Genomic DNA, 9,723 nt, shown 5'->3' with positions numbered 1-9,723 from the left:
TGACATGAGACAAGATCTGGTCTTAGATTTTGGATATCGTCATATGGTGATAAGGCATCTGTGATGGCTGTTGCATTGATAATCATATTTATTTTAAAATGCATATAAAACTAGACAGAAGAAGGGTGAACCAGCAGTTTGAAACCTTTTTTTTTTTTTTAGATTTTGTGCAGGTATTTTGTGTAGATGCAGCCTCTCCTCTCCAGTTACAGAGAGAAACAGAAGGAGATGTTCATTCCACTGGAAGGGAAGGACAGCAGAGAGAAGGGAGAGACTGGCACATTACCCACTCAAAGCCCTAAACCCCCTCAAGGACTCGGCTAGTTGAAACAAATTGTGCAAAACATGACAGAAAGACTCACCCTGACTTTCATGGAGAAATCCAGCCTAAGCTGTCTGCTTAAAAGGTGAAAAGCTCATTAAAATTCAAATAAGCAAAGGAGGAAAAAAACACTGTGAGAGGAGAAGAAGGAGGAGGGCAAGGAAAACAGAGAGAAGGGGGGATTAATAAGACGCTATTTTTCTCCGCTGTTCAGTTTTTAGCATTTTAGCAGGAGAGCAGCTGCAGGAGGACGAGCAGCGGCAGCAGTTATCTCTCAAACCAGTCGTCACATTCAGAGGAAGTCAGAGGGGGAAGAGTGGAATATTCACTGAGCCACAGCTCTCACACTGTCCCTGTCCTACAGGTCAGGGTGTGAGGAAAAACAAAGCAGCAGCAGCAGCAGCAGCAGCAGCAGCAGCAGCAGCAGCAGCAGCAGCATCTGTTAATTCACACCCAGAAAGATATTCATGACCAAAGATGAATATAGAGACAAGATTATTTGGGATTTATATTGTGATTTGGGTCTTGTCTTTAAAAAGTGGGTCCTTAAATTAAATTAAATTAAATTAAATTAAATTAAATTAAATTAAATTAAATTAAATTAAATTAAATTAAAATTCCAAACCAATATTTGGTGTTTTATAAAGACAATACATAGATGTGCATTGTATCATGCATACTGTAATAAAAGACACCAGCAGTTTCTTAAGAGCATGATACAAATATATAAATACAAGAGCAAACACGTTACTATACATACAATGCTTGTTGAGTCATGTAACTCAGGAAACCAGTTTCTTCTCACCTGGTTGGCTCACTATTTGAGTCAAACCTGCCTGACATTTGGACACAAACACAGACTAAACTCAGAGGAGAAGGTTATTGGCTCAGAGTCATGAAGTGGAAATGTTCTTACAGGTTAATGCTCCTCACTCTGCTGCTCTGCCTGTAAAACACTGTGATAGCGCCTGCACTTCATCACTGTGTTCATATAGAACCTCTGAGAGCATCACCACGTAACTCCTGACATGGAAAATTGTGTCCATGTCGAGGGCCAGATGACGTCAAATACCATCAAATCCAGAGCAAATCAACCTGATACTGTAAAGTATATCAGAGATGAAATTAAAGACGTCATATCAAATGGATACTTTTTCATAAAATAAAATTAATTGAATAGCCTAGGACTAAATATCAACTACTGCTTCAAAGTTCTATACTCAAAAGAACATAAATACTTACAGGCAATGTAACTTGATGCGTGGTATTAATGTGTGTGTGGAGGAGCAGGAAAGATATAATATCTTCTTGGCCGAATGTGGCCCGTGGGCCTTGAGCTTGACAAACACATAAGGAACTCCAACTCTCTTACTGGCGTTGGCCACAGTTTTAGGTTGGTATTATTCGTATTTATGTGCACAGGCATATTTTTCCTCCTGTGTTTAAATGCTTGCAGTATATTTCAATGTAATCCTCCCGTGGAATCAAATCCACATATGCAGTGTTGGAAAAAGCCTCCCGAATTTGCAATTGCTCGATATTTCTTCATAACAGAACGTGCAATAATTTTCACATTAAAAACAAAAGCATATTAGCGGCTCAATTGGACGTGCACTGCAGCGGCAACTGTAAACTATATTGCCGCAATAATGTTTTTATGTTTCAAAAATTACCCTCGGTATTTCACAGTTTCCACATGAAATATGTCCAACTAGCACCTTATTAACACTCAGCGAGGACAGAGGGGTTTATTAATGGATCCAGAGTTTAATTTGGTGGGAACACGCTCAGCACTGCTCATAATCACTGGGGGGATTGATATGGCAGGTGGAATTTTCTCCCCCTTTGTAACTCAGGCTGAGATTGTTCTCCCGTAGTTTTTTTTACACCTTTCATTGCCTAGTAAAGGGGGGAGGAGAAAGGCATTAGTAAGAGGAAAGGTAGCGAGAGAGAACATGGGGAGGGGGGGGCTGCTGCGGTAAAAGTGATTAAGGAGTTTGAATGTCAGCGCAGAACACGGCTGATGACAATGCTTCATAATTGGCTCCCAGCAGGTCGAATAAACATCTCTCTTATTTTCAAACTTTTTCATCACTTCCTTGTGTTAAATGTAACACACACACACACACACACACAAACAGACGAGTTTCCATGACATCAGATGAACACTGACTTACATTCATTTCCTGGAGACTTACTCTATCTTAACCACAACTGCTACTGGGCTAACCCTATTTAAACTGTAGCTGAGAAATGAACTGATTTATTGGTTTGTTTTTTGTATTTGTTTCATATTCCAATACCATAACCATCCTGGTTTGGGATGAGCCCGGTACATATATATGTACATATATATATATATATATATTGCATGCTACACTATACACAGACAGTAAATATGTAAGCAACAGCATTTTAGCTGAGTTTTGTGGTGGGCTGTTGATTTATTTCTTACACAGTTGGAGAATCATGCTTGGAAATATCCTGAAATTACTGTAGGAGATAAATGCATCAACACAAATGTATTTTTAACAACTTCAAGGTCTAAAATGACTGTACTGGATTGATCGGACTGGGTTTTAGTCCTAACTGCTGAGGCCCGAGGTCCTACATGACCTTGGTATTTAGATTTAGATTTATATTCATTTTATCCCATTTAAATTCATTTAGTTTTTTATGATTTTAAGAAATTTATCCCATTAAATAAAAAATAAAAAACACCCAGAAGTCTGACCTAACCCTAACCTCACCCTAACCATACAACATTCATTCCTTAAAATGTAATAATTTACGTTACGGGGACTGGAGTTTATGTTTATGAAATTAGTTCATTTCTCAGCTACAATTTACAATTTAAGTAGAATTTGTAAGGGACAGTTAAGGGTGCTCAAACTTATCCTGCTTTCACTTGGCCTGTTAGACTTTTCAGGAAAATGTTTTTCTTACTAAATATAAGAAGTGTAGAGAGCAGCAACTCTCACATGTTAAAATAAAATAAAGCAGCAGAGAGCTGATGGACTAAACACACATGTATGACACATGTGTCTGATCAGTACATTTCAAGTCAAAATGGCATCGTGAAAAAACCTGAACCTTTAGTTGGAAATATGTATGTTTTAATTGTACTTTTCAAATTTTCATTTGTAACACGAGGTGTAAACAAGTTCTTCTCTTCCACACTGATGGTGTGTTTCTATGTGTTTTTGTTAAAATGGTTTGCATCGGTTTGAGCAAACACACACACACACACACACGTTCGACATTCATGACTTGAGGGGACATTGCATTGACTTCACCTTAAAATGTAGTAATTTACGTTATGGGGACATGCTTTTTGTCCCCACAAGGAAGACAAGTCCCCATAATGTGACTGTGTAAACAGGTTTAGGTCCCCACAACATTAGTAATACCTGAACACACACACACATACACAGGTACTGGCTGTAAGATCAAGGTAGTGAGAACGTTATTTTAGACATTCGTCATGGCAGAGCCGAGCGAGGGGCTCATTAGTAAACATCGGATGGGCTTTTTTCCGAATCGTGAGAACTGAAAAACAAAGAAGAATGCAAAACGGCTTGTGTTCGCGGGCTCCCTTGAAAACAAATGCACATGACCAGGAGAGTGGAAGGGAGTGGGGAGCGTCAGTGGTGAGTTTTACAACAGTGAGGAAAAAGAGGTAGACACAAGGGGGAGCTTCATAGAGAAAATGACGTTTCACTCTTAAGTTGAAGTTCTCCAAGAAATGAATGAAACAGTTGAGATCAGGGAGCTGGTTTATATAATTTGCATGCACTGAAAAAGTGATCAAAAAATATAACATTTTCACTTTATGTAATGATAAATACTCAATGAGGGTGCTTTGTTACCAAACTATGAATTAAAAATGTATATTCATCAGCTCATTCATTGCTTTGTTTGCTGAAATGATGTTAATTACTTCTATATAATATCTATTATAATAATAATAATATACATCAGCTCATAATTGCTATGAGCCTAAGTTGAGTAACACTCAACCTGCTGGACATTAATGATGACCACCACAGGGTGATGCTCCATGACAGCACAGCCACAAACACTGTGCACTAACACTGCTGTGCTGTGACACGACTCACACATACAAACACATACACACACACACACACACACACACTATGAACAATTAACTGCAAATTATGAATTTTGGCATAAGAAAACACACACAATAAAAACATTTGTTTAAACTGCACGCACGCACGCACACGCGCGCACACACACACACACACACACACAGGTTTGTGCAGCTTTTCTTCTTAGGACTCTGCATTGACTTCCATTCATTTGGACAGCCTAAACAAAGCCTTAATCCTAACCTTGAAAATGTCCTGAAGAGGTGACAAATACAAGAACACACACACACACAATCGTAATAATGAACTATTCACAATATGCAAAGTGTGGCATCACAAAAACACACACAGTTAAAGTTTACTTGAAAATGACTCACACACACACACTGAGCACAGTTGTGTGTGTCCTTAAAATATTTACCGTATGCTTATTTAGAGACTGAATGCACACAGCTTCAGCACAGTGTCAGTATGTGTGTGTGTGTGTGTGTGTGTGTTTGATATAACAGCCTGTACTTTAAAGCCATTAAGGCGCCCGCTGCTCTTTTTTTTCTGTGTGTGTGTTGTTTTAATAAAGCTGCGAGGCCTCTTGGATGGAGCGTCGGCCTTTTTTGAAGTGGTAATTACTCTGGTTTGTATCGCTGCTCTCTCACTCTCCCCTCTCTCTACATCGCTTGCCCTCTGTGTGTACTTTTGGCTAGGTTTGGTTGTGTGCGTGTGTGCGTGTGTGTGCATATGTGTGTGTGTGTGAGGGTGGTTAAGTTTAGATAGTATAGCCCTGAAGCATTTAAAAGGTCTGAGAGAATGTAGACACACACGCACACAAAGAGGAGGTACAGTTAAAGTGTTGGTAGCAACATTTTTCCTCACTGTATTTAAAAGTTCTCCGATTTTTTTTCTTTCAGTTTGAAAGAAAAAAAGTTTGCACATTTCTTCTCCCCCCCCTGCATTTAATAATTTTTAATATACTGAACCGTGGGAAAACTAATATATAGTATATTCACACTTCTTTACTCCCTTTTAAGTAAAGAGTATATAAATAAAGAGTGAAGCTGAACGGGTCGAACAACCTTCCAACCTATAGATGAGGTGACATTGAGGAAGAAGAACACCAGGTAGTTCAGTGTGTGTGTTCTTGTATTTGTTGACTCTTTAGTAAAGTAGTCAAGACCAGCAGTTCTCATGCAAATTAAAACCTGGTCCTAATGCGGCAGAAGCACATTTTTGAGACTCTTGTTACATTTAGGGATAAGATTTGAATTGTGGGGGTTTGATGGGGTGTATGGTTAAGGTTATGGATAAGGCTTTGTTTCGGCTGACGAAATGATTGAAAGAGGAATAGCTGGGCTAGTGTGTGTGTGTGTGTGTGTGTGTCATGCACTTTTTTGAAATAACGCTCTACCTTTCCTGTGTGTAAATCCAACATCCTGGATACAAACCAGACACCAAGAGCAACAACAAGTGAGACATGACGGCTGGACCAAACACACACACACACACACATGCACGCACACACACGCACACGCGTGTATTAGCGCAGCTATTCCTCTCAGGACTCTGCATTGACCATCCATTCATTTGTACAGACTCATTTGCACAGACTTTCGGTCTCCATGAGGACTACTGTTCCTGACAAGGTCAGTGTTTATGACAGAAAATATCCTAAAAAGGTAACAAATACAAGAACACACACAAACACACACACACACAGAGTATTTACCATCAATAGAGCATAAAAGGGCAAAGCAGCATCTCATGTGCTTCTTAGCATTTTCAAAATCTCTTTTCGCGATTTTCACCTCGTCGCCTCTCTCCGCCACGTTAATCACTGTGCATGCACTCATTTAAATATTAAATTTTTTTAATCATCAAAGCCAGTGAACATCATGCATATTCATATCATCTCACCCTCCCCTCTCCCCCATCCCCGCACACCCTGAATCTCAGGTTCATTACTCTGCTGTGTAGCCATTAGCCATCTCTCTTATCACATAGTTTACACACACACACGCACCCTAGTAAACACACACACACACACACACACACACACACACTCTCTCTCTCTCTCAAACACAGAGCTAGCGACCAGCGCTAACCAGCACTAACTAGACTCAAACACGCAGAGGCAGCGGCATCGCTCCAGTCTGCACTGAGCGAGCAGACGTGTCATCCATCCTGGCTGCTGGATGGCTGATGCTGGGAGTATTTGTCAAGAGGCTTGGTTAAAAACTCTCATTTGCATAATGACTTTGTAGTTCTGCATTAATAAAATTTGCATATGAAGCCATGTTAATTACTCCTGATCAGCCTTTTTTGCATTCATGCATGGTAATTTTCAGCAACTTGTGAAAATTGATGTCCTGGCATCAGGGATGCAGAGATTGTGGAAGAGTGTGCGTGTGTTCTTGTATTTGTGTTCTTGTGCGTACAGATTTGGAGAACAAAACCTGGTCCTAAAGAGGCAGAACCTCATTCCTGTTAAGTTTAGAACTAAGATTTGAATTGTGGTTAAGGTTAGGGTTAGACATTAACTGGTTGTAAAAGTTTGGGATAAAGGCATTTTTAAGGTTGTGTTAATGAATAGAAGTCAACACAGAGTTAAGAATTGCTGCACAAACATGTGTGTATGAGAGAGAGTTTCAGGTCTAAATCTGTTTACGCAGTCACATTTTAGGGACTTGTCTACCTTATGAGGACTTAGTCCCTCCCATTTTAAGCTGAAGACATGTCGTATGGTTAGGACAAGGTTAGGGAAATGACTGTAAGTCAATGTCCTCTGGAGTTATGGAAACCAGACTATGTGTGTGAGAGAGAGAGAGACAAGTGGATGAAGGTGGGAGTTTTGGGTTTTTCAGACAGTGTCTCTTTTTCACAGGAGATGCTTCTTATTAGAAGCCCCTCCTCTCTCTCTCTCTCTCTCTCTCTCTCTCACTCTCGCACACTCACACTGACACACACACACACACACACACACACACTGGGGCTGGCTGGCAGCCATCTGTGAAGCTATTGTTTACTCTCAGTTCTTCATTTCAAAGAGCACAGACTGTGCTGTGCGATTCTCAAACTGCAACCGTGATTCACAGCATTTTAGAGATGAATATTTGCTTCTAATTTTGGCTCTAATCACAATATTATTACCCTGTACTCTTTTCCCTTCTCTCAGATACCACATTGTGTGTGAATGTGTGTGTTGTAGTGAGTGCATTTTTTTGACGTTTATTCAGGCAGCACACTGGTGAAAACTCAACCACATAGTGTGATTTATGTTTTTATATATTGTAGTAGAGGTACATCTACTTTGCCATTTTTAGCTTTTAGTAGCTTTGCAAAATCTTTTCTTTTATGAAAATTGCTTCCAAGTGTTTGAATGCTGATTTTAGAAGCTTTCCATTTACTTAAAGCTTTTTTCCCTCAAGGACAAGCTCATTTGAATTCCCCGCAGGACTGATCAGGTTTAACAGACCTGCTAAACCCGGTTAGAGAGAGTTTCTTCATGCTGCCTCCCCACTGCAGCCATTTATTCATACATTTCTTAGTCCTTTGGTTTCAGTGTTGGTGCTTTGAATGACACCGTATGTGTCATGTATGCTTTTCTCACAGTAGATGAGTAAAACAATGGAGTGAAACGGAGAGTGTGTGGTTAAAAAAAAGGAGAGACAACATTGGGTTTTTTTTGTTGGTGGTCTCTGATTCACTGCTATGTAGCAACAGAATTAAAGCCAGAAGCTATTAGCAGCATGGAGAGTCCGGGGCACCAGCCAACGCAGAGGCATTTCCAACAGGATTGACATGAATCACAGGTAGCTGAAGAGAAAGGTTTAAGAGTGGTGAAGCTGACGTTCTTCTGCTCTATTTGTTTTTCTTTCTGGAGAGGTTCCTGCTCCGCTCCGCTCTGCTCGTCTCACTGATCACCTGTCAGTTATTTCACCCTCTCTGTCCATGTGTAACTACACACTGTAAAAGTGGAAAACATTGTGTCCTGCGATTGCTGAGGCGCACAGAATCGGTGCAGCGCATACTGTATATTTATTCTTGAAGTGCCACTTCCCTGAGTTAATTCTGTACAAATGAACACTCATCATTTTAAGATAAGTAATTGCTGTAGTGTCTTAACCTCCGAAGGATTTTTGGTTATTGGAAATCATGAAACACAAGTTTTAAAATAACATAATAGATTTTTACCATCGCTCCAGAATATGTTGACTGCTTAATGTCACAGTTTGACAGCCTGTTCCACCTGGAAACTGAAGTTTATGTCACTTTGTAAACCTCTTAATATCCCACACCAGACTCCAGAGAGAAAGTGACACAAACTTATCAAACAAGGCAACAGTTGTCTCAGCTGGCAGCCATGATTTTAGACAAATAAAAATGTAGAAACAAAAATAAAAATAGAGTCAAAATTAAGCAATGATGATCTGGTGCTCATTTTACTTAAATAAAAGAAAAATAAATTACATTTCCATTGTTGATGTGAAAGCTACAATGAGGATATATTATTAACATGTCTTTTGTGCCAAGGCCATAAAAACTCACTGTGCTAATTTTGCACCTTAATCCTACAGACCAGTAATGTTTTAATGCATCTTTAAGTCTCATGGTGCTCTATTGAAATTATTTTTAGTTATTTGAAATAAGAAATTTTAGTTTTACCTGCAGCTCAGTCACAATTTTCAAATGAAGTCAGTCTAGTAGATCATGAGAACATCCACATCATTTCCATCAGGTGTCATCAGAGCTGTAATGATTTATATGAGGGGAAACGTGATCTGTGAATAAAATATAGGTTTCCTGGTGTGTAATCCCTGTGTGGATGGGAGCGTTTGTCTTAGCTGGCTTTTGTGACTCTGGAGCGATGGGATCAGGCGATAAAGCACTAGGCGCAGTTTGTTTGTTGCCATTGTGTGCCTGAACAGGAGGCTGTAGTTAGGCAGGTCGTGTGTGTGAAAGTGAATGGAAAGAGGAGAAAGGCTAAGTGAGGCTGACCGGGCAGCTTTGAAGAGGTGACAATGGCTGGATGTAAACACTATACTTCCCTCTGCATTCATGCGGACTCACCGCTCATGATATTTCAGATATTCAGAGCCCTCCAGGAAAGTCTGCACTCCTTGAATTCCATTGTACACTGCTGTGTGTAAGCTTCACTATGTGGGTGTGTGTGTACGTGTGTGTTAAAAAATAGTTGTCATTTTTCCATGAAAACCCTGTCCTGTTGGCAAGGAGAAGTGACCTTGAGAAGAGGATCTTTTATAGACAGTAACATTTAAAAGTTTGAGCTATACAGTA

The 9,723-nt window shown here is 39.8% G+C and overlaps 1 protein-coding gene across 1 annotated transcript in view; it reads left to right on the top strand.

Annotated features, from left to right (window-relative positions):
• Positions 1–9,723, top strand: part of bcl11ba (BCL11 transcription factor B a) — a 41,930-nt gene that overhangs the window by 9,828 nt on the left and 22,379 nt on the right. The window lies entirely within an intron of this gene.

Source organism: Solea solea, chromosome 18 (genome assembly GCF_958295425.1).
Source record: "Solea solea chromosome 18, fSolSol10.1, whole genome shotgun sequence".
In the NCBI taxonomy this organism is placed as follows: domain Eukaryota; kingdom Metazoa; phylum Chordata; class Actinopteri; order Pleuronectiformes; family Soleidae; genus Solea; species Solea solea.
The sequence above is the reverse complement of the archived record's forward strand: the minus strand, read 5'-3'. Positions and strand labels throughout refer to the sequence as shown.